Genomic DNA, 11,846 nt, shown 5'->3' with positions numbered 1-11,846 from the left:
TATAAAAAGTTTCTTTTCATATGGACTGAGTCATAACAAATTTCCTGCCTGGAAGGTGTCACTTCCTTTCCCTCAGGACAGATACTGAGATCAGTGAAAAGTTGATGGGGATGCCTGCATTTATTACAGCCACGAAAGTAAGTGAAATGTATGACCATTCTCTGGCATTTAGGTCTTCGGAATCAGCAGGTCAACCAAAAGGAAAGAGGCTTCAGGTATTGCTGGATCAAGAGCTTGAATTAAGTCATCAGGCTTATCAGCCACTAACTCACTCTCAATGTCCGGTCCCCTCGGTGTGCCGGCTGCATGCCCACGTACTGCAGACAGGTTTCTTTCACACAGCCAGAAAGGGGTCCAGCAGCACCCAGGTTTGGTAACACTTGCAAAAGGAAAATTGATTTCCTATTTCTTCTTTTAGCCTAATAGCCCCTGTTGGACTCTTCTTTGTCTGTTCCTCCAAATTCATTCTCTGATTTTTCCACCTTCCTATTTACAGCTTCAGCCTGGTTCCCTTGTCCTCTGCCTTCTAACTGGGACTATATCCCTTTCTTAGGGCTGCAGTGACACAGTACTGCAAACTGAGTGGCTTAAAACAAGATACATGTACTTCCTCACAGTTCTGGAGTCTGGAAGTTCAAAATCAGGGTGTCATCAGGGGTTTGTTACCTCTGAAATCTGCAGGGAAGCATCCTTCCTTGCCTCTTCCAGCTCCTGGTATTTGCTAGCAACCTTTGGCTTAAAGATATGTTATTTCAATCTCTGCCTCCATCATCACATGGCCCTTGTCTCCCTGTGTCTGTCTGTCTCTGTGTCATCTTTGTTTTTATAAGGACACCAGTCATGTTGGATTAAGGGCTCACCCTACGCCAGTGTGGCTTTGTCTTAGCTAATTACATCTGCAATGATCCTATTCCCAAATAAGGTCACATTCTGAGATATTAGGATTTAGAACTTCAACATATCTTTGGGGGACACGATTCAACCCACAACAGAGGCACTGAGAGCAGAGAGAGGGGACAGAAGAGAGAGGCTGGGGTATTTACTTCCCCAGGGTTGGAAAGATGTATGTTCCCCCGTTCCTCTGTGGAAGGTCACAGCCTTCGTAAAACAGCTCAGCTCCTGTCAGGGGCTTTCTCCTACAGCGTCTGGGAGGCTGGGACTTCCTCTATTTGCCTCTTCAGATCCAGGGGTGATTGTTGTGTTTTGATTTTCTGGCCTTTTGCTTTACTGTATTGGTTTCCTATCCTTCAACTCTCTTCCGTTGTCCTGCTTGAGTTTACCATCTCCCACGTGCCAGAAGGGAGAGCTGCCCGCATCACCGCCCCAGCTTCTGAGAGCAGCATGTGGGTGGAAAACACTTGAGGATGCGGCTCACTGTTAATGTGCAGAATCCGGAAGGGTTGGCACGGGGCATGGTGGAGCCTGAGATGTTGCACTTCTAACAAGCTCTCAGGCCGTGAGGTGGATGCTGCCCGACTATGGAGGAAGTAGCATCAGGCTAGCGTCTGGAAGTAAGAGCAGGGAGGAGAGAGACGTCACATATAGAACAGGCTGGACATGAGCAGGAGTGCAGTGAAGCTGGAGAAACTGCATCTTTTCCTAATGTCCAGAGGCAGAGGCCCTGCCAGCCCCTGACTCCGGAGCAGTGACTACTTTGTGAGGTGGGGCTGGCACCACTTTTGGGTGACGAAGTAAAAACTTGAAAAAAATCACCCTTCTTCGCTTCCTCTAACATCTTTTCACTATAGTCTTAACCACATATGACCTTTTAAAAAGGCACACATGTTACCTTAAAAAAACAGTGCTTAGGTCTCCCCGGCTACTCTGGCCATATCTGAGGCCTGGTTTCCCCCAAGGCCTCAGAGACCGTGGCCGAGGGCCAGTAGTCAGCACTCTTTTCTGGCTAAGTGGGCCCTCTGTAAACTTGGGGGCCTGGGGGAGTTCATCTTCTGGGGTCCCAGCTGCTCCCTTTATATCTCTGCTCCCAGAAAGGTGTGACAGTTGTCAACGACCTCCAATATCGGGGGGCGCCCTCTCTCAGAAGGGGCCATTCTAACTGCGCCCCACCACCCTATGGCCTGGAACGAGTGCCGGGGACTGGTGCTCCCTCACTCTTGGTCACTCATCCACACTGATGCAAGACTAGAAATTAAGAGGGAGCGTTTAGAAATATTTCCGGCAGTTTGACTTTACTGCAACATCCAAGCGCTGTGTGACGCAGAATAAACAAACAAAATGTCCTTTTGCGGTGGACTAGAAACAAAAGGAAAAAGCCTGGTCTTTCACAGAGCCCTGGAGAAGCACCTTCTAGAAGAGCTAATCCCAAGGAAGGGAACACCGGGCAGTCCTTGGGTCAGATGAACTTGCAAGGGACTAGGACCTCCCTCTTCTCGGCCCCTCCAGTTGGGTTGGGTGGGTGACAGCCCACACTCTGGCCTCTTGAGATCAGGCTGCTTCAAGGAGGGCAGAGCCGTGCACGTATCACCCTCACATCAGCCCTCGAAATCCACAGCAAAAGGCAGAGGGGCATGATTTAGACACAGTGAAAATATAGACCAAAGAGGAGGGGTTTCCATGGAAAGTGCACCAAAGAAAAGCCCAGTTCGTGTTCCTCGTATGCATGGAACCCAGATGGAACCTCCAGTGCCATGGCGCAATCCCTTTCTCTTTCCCATTTTACTCCCTGCCTTCCCTGTCCCTTTTTCCCCTTTTCATTCCTTCAGCCTTTTTTGTAAAGCGGTCTTGTGAAAGAACGCCCCTTGGAAGGTTTCATATATGAGAAATTACTATTTTTATACACTCGCCCCTCAGGGTACACTCCAGCACAATCCATACTTTTGTGGGCATTTTTTTCCCTATAACATGTTTGTAGCCAGAATATGGAACCAGCTTCGAGAAAATTAAACAGAACTAGAGAAGCCATGTGCCCCACAATTAAAGGAAACACTCCAAGTAGCAATAGGAACCCAACAGGACAGTTCGCTGTGCCAAGAGAAAAATGTGCAGCCGGAAACTTTGCCAAGTGTCCCTGATTTGTAAAGATTTTTTTCCATATTTAGGTAAATTAATGTAATTATTTAATGCCTCCTGCAATGGTAATAGGATTGTGTTTGGGCCTTTTCGACATATGGTGCTGGCATCAAAATCCTCTTTGGGCGAGGAAAAAAGGTTGGGGGAAGCAGCAGAGCTCAGATATCATTTGCTAGTTTTAATGTTGGCAGTCTGCCTGGTTCTCAGCCAGCTTCGGGGGTGGGGATGCAGTGAGAAAACTGGGGCAGTTGATTCGGAGCCTTTCACTAGTGGGTGGTTTCAGCAGATACATGGGTTACCCTCTGCCATGACCAGTGTTCCCTCCCCAACAGGCCTGCATGTCCCTTGGGGAAGCCTGGCCTTTGGACTGGGGACTCACCTGCATGTCCTCTCTTCTCTGAGACTTCCAAAAACTACTGAGAGAGAAGGGGCCTGAGTCCCATCACTTTCTCTTAAGTCACCTCCTCTTCAAGGGTGTCCCCATTTTTAATCCCCAGACCTATGTCCAGGGCATCCTTGGAAGGTGGTACCCATGCCCCAGATTCTTCCCCCCATGACAGTCTCGTCTACTTAAAACTGTTAGACCCCAAATTTGGATTATCTCTTTAGAATACAGCATCTATTATGTGAGACCGAAGGCCTCGTCCATCGCTTGAAAACCAATAACAACAAGAACATTTAATTTTTTTTTTAAATGAAGTGCTTAGTTTATACACTAAAGAGTACAAGATATATTGCCTCTTCCACGCAAGGCTTATAATCTCAGAGGAAATATGGGATCCACGCAGGTAAAATAATGACAAACAGTGGGAGCCATGATGAATGGTGTGGCCGTTCATCAATGGTGGCTTCTTCTCTCCAGGCCGTCGAAAGTTGGGAGGAAAGAAGTGATTCCATTGCCAAACTTGAATCTGACTTAGAAGAGCGAGTTTGACTTGCTGAAATGGATAAGAAGGAAAGATGCACTTCAGATTATTCAGGCAACCTTGGCAAAGCAGGAACAAAATGGGAGTGTTTGAGAGTTTCTGAGGAGTGGAGCGGAGAATACCTGGTGGGCAGGAGGGAGAAAGGAGACAGAAGAGTGGTCTTGCAAGACTGAAAAAGTACGTTTTCCAAAGACTTAAAATAAAAAAAGTACTGTGGTGTGCTCCAGAATCTCTAATACCTTATTCCCCTTTGACAATGAATTTTCTCCTCACGACATCACTGAGCTCTTTCCAGAATTCCTGCTTCCCTTTAAGGATAAGTCAAGGAATTGACATTCATGTGGGTCTAGCAGGGGTTGAAGGGATGGGCCACCGCTGGTCATCCTTGGTCCCCACTGAAGGCCTTGAGAAGAGCTCTGTTGCTTTGCTGAAAGCATCCTGGCCTGGAAGCTGGCATCTGCATCAGAGTGCCCTGGTGTCTGTGGACGTGACCAAGCAGGCCGGTTCCATGATTCTCTCAGATACCATGACGGCTGATGGCCAGCAAAGCTGGACTGTGGTGTTTGTGGTTCCAGGTCTGAGCTGAAAGCTACATTTCTCAAGTTGTAAATCTGAAGCACAGGCTTCGAGGCACCGAAGGCACCAAGGGAACATTTTCAGGCCCTTAGGAACCATCAAAGACTTTACTTGCAATCAAATTCCTGTGTGTGTTTCCAAGAATGGGGTTCAATGCTTTCTTGCCGTGGGACACTCCTCCCGCTACTTCACAGTCTCACAGAGTGTGGAAGAGGAAGGAGTGTACTTTATGAAATATCAAGCCCAAGGAAGAACTCTGCGTCTGCCCTGTGTGAGAATGACATGAGGATGTGTTACTTAGGACCCAGGGGGTGACAGTGCTTGACATATAAGTACTGAGTAACTGTTAGCTCAATGAATGGATGAATTATTTTAAGAGTCCTCGGTTCTTGACCTGAGTTTATCTTAAACATTTTGTGATGTTGTCAAGTCATATTCCCTCTAGGGTTCTCTCTTCATCTGTTGAATGGTTAAGTTCCTCTCTGCCTTCTTTACTTAAGCAATAACCACATGAAGTTATGGTGCTGAAGAAGAAAGGGGGGCCATCACCACCGCTGTTCACATAGATCCTTGGACCACCTATCTAGCTACGATAGTCAAGACCATTTAAACAACAGTATAAAGTTTTGCCCTCACGTCTCCTGACACTGGATCTCCAAGCAGATCTGAACAATTCGGATTGCTTTTTATCCGCAGGCAACGTGAAGTACAGAGGTGAGAGAGTGTCAGGGAATACAGACCCACCATCCTGGGAGAGCGACTCCAAATCTCTCAGGATCTGCAATGCCTGAATTGAATTATCCTGATAGTTTTCTTTATGCTTCCTCCCCCCTGTCTTTTTTGTAGCTCTCTGGCCTAAGAAAGGTTGAAAATACAGTAGGATAAGATCTTTGTAGAATGTCTATCATTCATTAATTCATTTATTCAATAAACATTTTTGATCTGTTGCCATGTGTTGGCAATGTGATAAGCACTGGATATTTAAATCCTTATCTCAAGAAGCTTATGGTCCTGCCAGTATAGCAAACAGATGTTATTCTGAGTGCCAACTTCAATAATTTGGCAATGATTGCAATGCTAAGAAGGCTTCTGAGGCCACAAAAAAGACTGATAAAAATGCTATAATCAATTAATAGTAGTTCCAGTGGGCATAGTAGGGATAGCAGCAACATATTTGCTGCATATTCATGAATATAAAGAAAAGATAATGGTCCCAATCTTAAGGCTGAATGTCACTCTATTGGAATAATTCTAGCTGCTCTTAAAAATTTCCCCAGTGTAACAACTTAAACAAAACAGAAGTTTATTTCTCACTCACATAATATCCAAAATGAATTTTCCTAACTGGCTGTTAGCTCGCCTCCAAGTGGTGATTCAAGGACCCAGGCTCCTTCCATATTGTGGCTCTGTCATATCTAATGGGATTTCTAGGTGACTGCTCTTCTGTGGGAAGCTGGTGGAAAGGAAAAGGGGGAATGGTGCAGGCACACTTGTTTCTCAAGTTTGTTGGTTTGAAAAGAGTCCCTCAGGACTTCTGGCCTTACTCTGTTGGTAATATTTCACGATCCCATCCAGACGCAAGAGAGGCAGGCAAATGCAGTCGTGGCCGAGACGTGGCTTCCTCGCAACAAGTCCACACCACTCTGGTTGGACAGGGAGTCCTCATTTCAAACAAAGTCCCAATTTCTTCCAATCAAGCCTGCTTGAGCTCATTTTCATCTTCCTTGCAGGGAGCCTGGCTCTTTTTATTCAGAAGCTAGAGAAAGTCTAATCCATAACTCTCTATCCAGAAACGATCCTCCCCTAGTTTTTAAGTAATGACAGTCGTTTCCAATTCCTTCCACCTTGCTGCAGAGCAAAAACCCAAAGACAGATCATCTCGGTGCTTGCTCGGGGCTCTGCCAGGTGTTGTCAGCAGGGGCTATTGAAGGAAAAGCACCCAACGGGGTGTCCAGCCATAAAGCTTTCTGAGACTTCGCCCCAGGGGGAGGGCAGGGCCTTGAGTTTCTCCTCGCTAAGCCGCTCCTGAGACTCTTACCCAGCCTTTACAACTCAGTGCTTGAAGCCCTGGGACTGCTTACATAAACACACGCCTGGCAGCCCAATATAAAATTAATTTTACTGTATCTTGCAAGCCTTTTAGAGCCTTTATTGTGGAGGGCAGCATTAGATCTTTTCATAAAGACTAGCAGATAATTTTATCTAATTTCATTGACTGGTTAAATGGTGGGTTTTTTCCTCGCTTTCTTTTTTACTTAACCCCTCTGTTGCTACTCACAAGCCCCCTCCTGATCTCCCTACCTCTGTCCGTGAAGCTCACAGGAGGAAACTCTGGGTGACTGAGTCATTCCTTCTCAGGGTCTCTGGAGTCTCTCTCCCTGGTAGTTGACTCCGGTTTTCCCTGGAGTAAGAGTAAAGACGAACCCAACAGCTGGACATGGGCTAGACCAGTCAAAGCCAGGATAGGCCCCCTGCTGGAAGTGTGCCTTTCCCCAAACTCTCTTCCTATTCACTCCCTGCTGAGGAGGAAGCAGAATGACTCAGTGCAAAGAGTAAAGCAGGACTAGGTTCATATCCAAGCTCTCCTTTTATTTGCTGTGTGACCTTAGGCAGGTGACAACCTCTCTGAATCTCACTCTATTCACTTGCTAAATGGGGATAAAATTTCTTCTTTTAGTGTTGTTACGAGGTTTACATGGGATAACCCAGCCCGGCACCTGTGGAACATCACGGGCTAGGTCAGGGTATAGTGATGTCACTTCCTGTAGTAAACAACCCCTTCAGAGAATGACTGTCTTCTAGAAGGGGCTGACCTTGAGGACCCAGGCTTTTCCCATCCCAGGATTCTTCCAGGCCATCTTCTACGGCCTGGGAGAACTTGGCTTCTAATCCCATAGCTGTGGGAGAGAAACAGTGGGTGGGAGAATCAAGAGAGGGTTTTCTGGCCAGACCTGGAGGTGATGGATACACGATTTCTGCCTATATTCCATTGGCCACAATCTGTCATGTGTGCCCATCTAGATGCCATGGGTGGAGGTGGGGATTTGGGAAATGTAGTTCAGCTGTCTGGAAGCAAGGAGAATCGGATACAAGAAATGCCAGCAGCCTCTGTGACAGTGACCAATAAAGGTGAGTGCCCCTGGACTCTGTTCTCTGTCTGAGTCAGGACACAGCTTGGACGATCTCAGATTCCCACTTTGCTCTCTCTTGGTCTGTACCTCAGTGTGCTGGGCCCTCCCTCCTCAGGCTGACGCAGAACCCTGCATCCTGGGGACAGGGATCTGACCCTGTACTTGGTCACTGTGGAGCCAGAAGTAATGAATTCTGGCCAGTGGGAAACAGGAGAAAGAGCTGGGCAGGTAAATCCCCTTGTGTCTTCGTCCCCCGATGGGCCCAGCGTGCGGCCCCTCCCTGCAGCCCGGGGGCACCTGCGCTGTCACCCGAGTCACATTATGGAGTAGCAGTCCGCGGACCAGAGCCACGTCCCGCACTGCTTCACTCTCCCCTGACATCTCCTTCCCACCATCCCCGGCTTGTCCATCCCACATAGAGTGTGCATCTCAGTCCTAGCCAAAGGCTCTGTCTTCCAGATGAGCAGAGCTAAGCTGCTGTCCTTCTGTTAGTAACGGTCTATTCTGTGATTAAGCTTCCCCCTCCCCAGCTTCTGGTTCTGACAACACGGGCCTTCCTTGGGCTCCTCTCAGGGACCATTGCTTGCTCCCTGCTATCTCCAGGCCTTTGCTTTCCTTTTGCTTGGGGACCTCTTCACTCTAGAGCTCAGTTCTGCTTCATCAGCCCATCCTCAGACCTCATACATAAGTGCCCCCTCCTTAGGGAAGCCTTACATCTCTGTGTTCAGATGCCATCAGGGGCTCTTGGCTGCACTTTTGATTTTGCCTTCAGAGCCCTCATCACAGTCTGAAATGATGCATTTGCGGAATTATGTGAATGATATCTCTTTTCCCTTCTGGACTTTAGGCTCCATGATGCGTGTAATGACATCATTCTGTCTTGTGTTCCATCAGCTCTGCTGCTGGCACCAAATATCGTTCCTAGCATGAGAAATGTTGAGTATCTGCAGCTTCTCCTCTCCAGGCCCCATCTTCTCTGACCCGTGGTGAGACAGCACAGAGGAACTCTGAGGGCCTGCCGGTATGTCGGCAATGATGCGGTTAGACAGCAGTTGATTTGCAGATGTGGTGAATGTGCCTTTATTTGCTCTTCCCCTGGGGGTCCTTGTCCTTTAAGCCTCACCTTGGGGTATTTAGGGGTCAGAGCAGAAAGGATCCCACAGAGGCAACACGTGTGCATCTCTGTTCTGAGCCTCGGATGGAAAGACATGATTGTGATGAGCACGTTTAACTCGAGACATTATATGCCCTTTAGGGGCAGGGGGTGTGTGTATGTGTGTGTGTGTGAGTATGTGTATGTGTAGGAACCGAACTCACAAATTCTTACAAATTCAAAATAGGAATCCTTACATTGGGGATTGGACAATACCCAAGGTATCAGGATTTTTAAGAGAAGAAAGATAATGACAGATAATAACAATCACTTGGATTCCAAAGACATTCACAGGGTGGTCGCTAGGCCCCTCCTTGCAACCCACAGAGCTGTAGGTGAGTTAGTAACTATTACCCTTATATCATAGCTAAGTGGGGGCAAGAAAGAAGGGACTTGCCAAAGTCCCACAACCAGGAAGTGTTGGAATTGGACTAGGAATGGGCAAAGCTCATCTCGAGACCTGTCCCTTCCTGTTGCATTGTTGGATGGCGCTGAGACCTGAGTCCTGTGCAGAAATGGTGACTCCGGAGCCATGATGTGGCCCGAGGCTCAGAGCCTTCCAATCATTTGCCAAAGCTCACAACAGCTTCTTCCCACACTGGCTGCTACTCCAGTTCTGAACACTCGCCCTGTGAGACTGTCTAGTGTTGGCTTGTAGGTGTTTAACAGCTAGCATATACCTGGAACTTAAGTGCCTTAAAGGTTTTTTTGTTTTGTTTTGTTTTTTTGAGTTTTTTGCTTAAAAGTTGTGTTTTATTACAGAATTTGGTTTGCTAGTGTGGATGATGCTTGTAGTTCAGGACACTGGGACTGGTTTCCAATACTTGGGTGTAAGGGAAGCTACAAGGATGTGTTGTACACATGGGGAATGTAGCCAATATTTTGTAATAACTGTAACTTTTAAAAATTGTATAAAAGTTAAAAAAATTTTTAAAGACAAAATACCTTTGAATATATATGAATGATACCACTATTCTGTTTCCGTCTACTCCTCTCACCTCCTTACTTAGGAGACCTTGTGTACGTGGACTGTCTCCACACATGTAATTAAATACTTAGAGGTATAATAATAACAACAGTAATAATAATGATAATAGTAGTAATAATAATAATAATAAGTCATATTTACTGAGCACCAGTTATACCCAAATGTCTGCTAGATATTTTATAATTACTTCTTGCACTGGATGTGTAAAGTAAGTAAGTGACAGTGATTTGCTCAAGGTCATAGTGAATGAGTGACAAAGCTGGGATTTGAAACCAGCTGAGTCTGACCCCCTCACCAAGTCTGTTCTAATACTTTTTACTCCATCATGCTGCCTCCATCAGAGCCCCCAAATTATCCCCTAGTGCCACCCGCCATCACGCAGGCCCTGGAGTCAAGGAGACTGGTCTGGAAGAGTGGCTGCCACCCTGCCTGTGTTTCCTGAGTGGTGTCTGTCTGGCAGGTGCCCTGCGTTCTCACAGGGCTGTGCGAAATTTCCTTCGCTGTGTCGATCAGGATGCAGGATGATGGACCTCCCTTCACTCTCCCTTCCAAATCAGCCCGTTCCTCCTGGGGCCATTCAGCTGACAGCTGCGGAAAGGACAGCGCGCCTGCTGAAAGAGGGTCCATAATTTCCCTCTGGCAAGGGACTGCAGTCCAACTTTGCAGAGGACAATTAGCGCGCTCTCAGCTGGAACAATGGGAGCAGCAACAGATGCTTCCCGTCCCAGGGATGCTCCAAGCTGCAGCCCTTGCTAATGGGAGGCTTTCTTTCTCCCTGCGGAGGAAGCCTGGCAGCTATGCCAGCAGCCCGGGTGGGGCTGGCCGCCTAGCTGGTATGAAAGAAGCATTATCAGAGCAAACCAGCGGAGCAGAGTCCCGCAAAAGTCCAGTCACCACTGTCCTCCGATGGCTGGGTTACCACCACATCTTACTCCTGTACCAGGAGGGGTCAGGATCAGTTCCGTTCCCAACCAGGATTTTAACAAACTCCAAAAATGTTGCCAAATGGTTAAGAGCAAGAAATCTCTATTGGACGGAGATGGGTTTGAGTCCCAGCACTGCCACTGACTAGCTATTGTCCTTGAAAAGACCCTTGACTTCTCCAAGTCTTTTTCCCTACTTACAAAACAAGGAAATCATGGTGTATGCATCACACATTTGTTTTAGGGGATGAAATAATATATGAAAACAACTTCCAGTGAAAGGTCTGAAAAATGCTCCATATACAAGGGACTGTTTGGGTTATAATCACTGGGAACCAGCACACAGTATATGCTCAATAAATATCCACTCAGAGCCATTTAGGGACAGAGGGACCTGCAGGGTTCCCCCAGTCTGGTGGTGTTCAGATTATTTCCTTGAAGCTGTTTCAGGGGATCTGAAAATATTCTTTTGGATATTTATTAACTACATTGTGGAGATTTTTAAAACCCAGGTGCTTGTGAGTTAATAAAATATATGTTAGCTTATTGGTAACCCCAACCATGTTAAATTGTGTTGCCAGGTTAACGCACTTCTCTGAAGACCTGGGAATAAGGCTTAACTTGCCATTTCGATTTAACTGAAGATTCTGAGATTGAAAAGTGAGCATTTACCATTTCAATTGTTGGCTTATACCAAGGCATATTATTGTTCTTATCTATAAAGTAAATGTCACACATCTGAATATGTAATATGCATATAAGTTCTACTACTCTGCTTTTCTATATTGGGATTCCTTCTAAGATCCCACTGCTTAAAAATAAAGCTTGAGTGCCACTGATTTTTTCCCCATCCCCTTAGTTTTCAAGATGTGATTGTAGGCACAAAGAGAAAGAGGTTTGTCCCAGAATCACTGGTGCAGAGCTGGGACCAGTACGCAGGACACCCCACTTCCACCTCTCTCACTGTGCACCCCTCCCTTTTCCTCCCCCATGATGAAAACCGAAAAGACCAAAACATCCAGACTCACTGTAAGCTCACTGATCTAGCTTAATGCTCAGCTGGTTTTTGATGACCCTGGGCATGTTGTAGCCCCAAGGAAACATTTTGACTCGTAATAG

The sequence above is a fragment of the Camelus bactrianus genome, chromosome 9 (assembly GCF_048773025.1).
Source record: "Camelus bactrianus isolate YW-2024 breed Bactrian camel chromosome 9, ASM4877302v1, whole genome shotgun sequence".
NCBI lineage: Eukaryota > Metazoa > Chordata > Mammalia > Artiodactyla > Camelidae > Camelus > Camelus bactrianus.
This window is presented reverse-complemented; position numbering follows the sequence as displayed.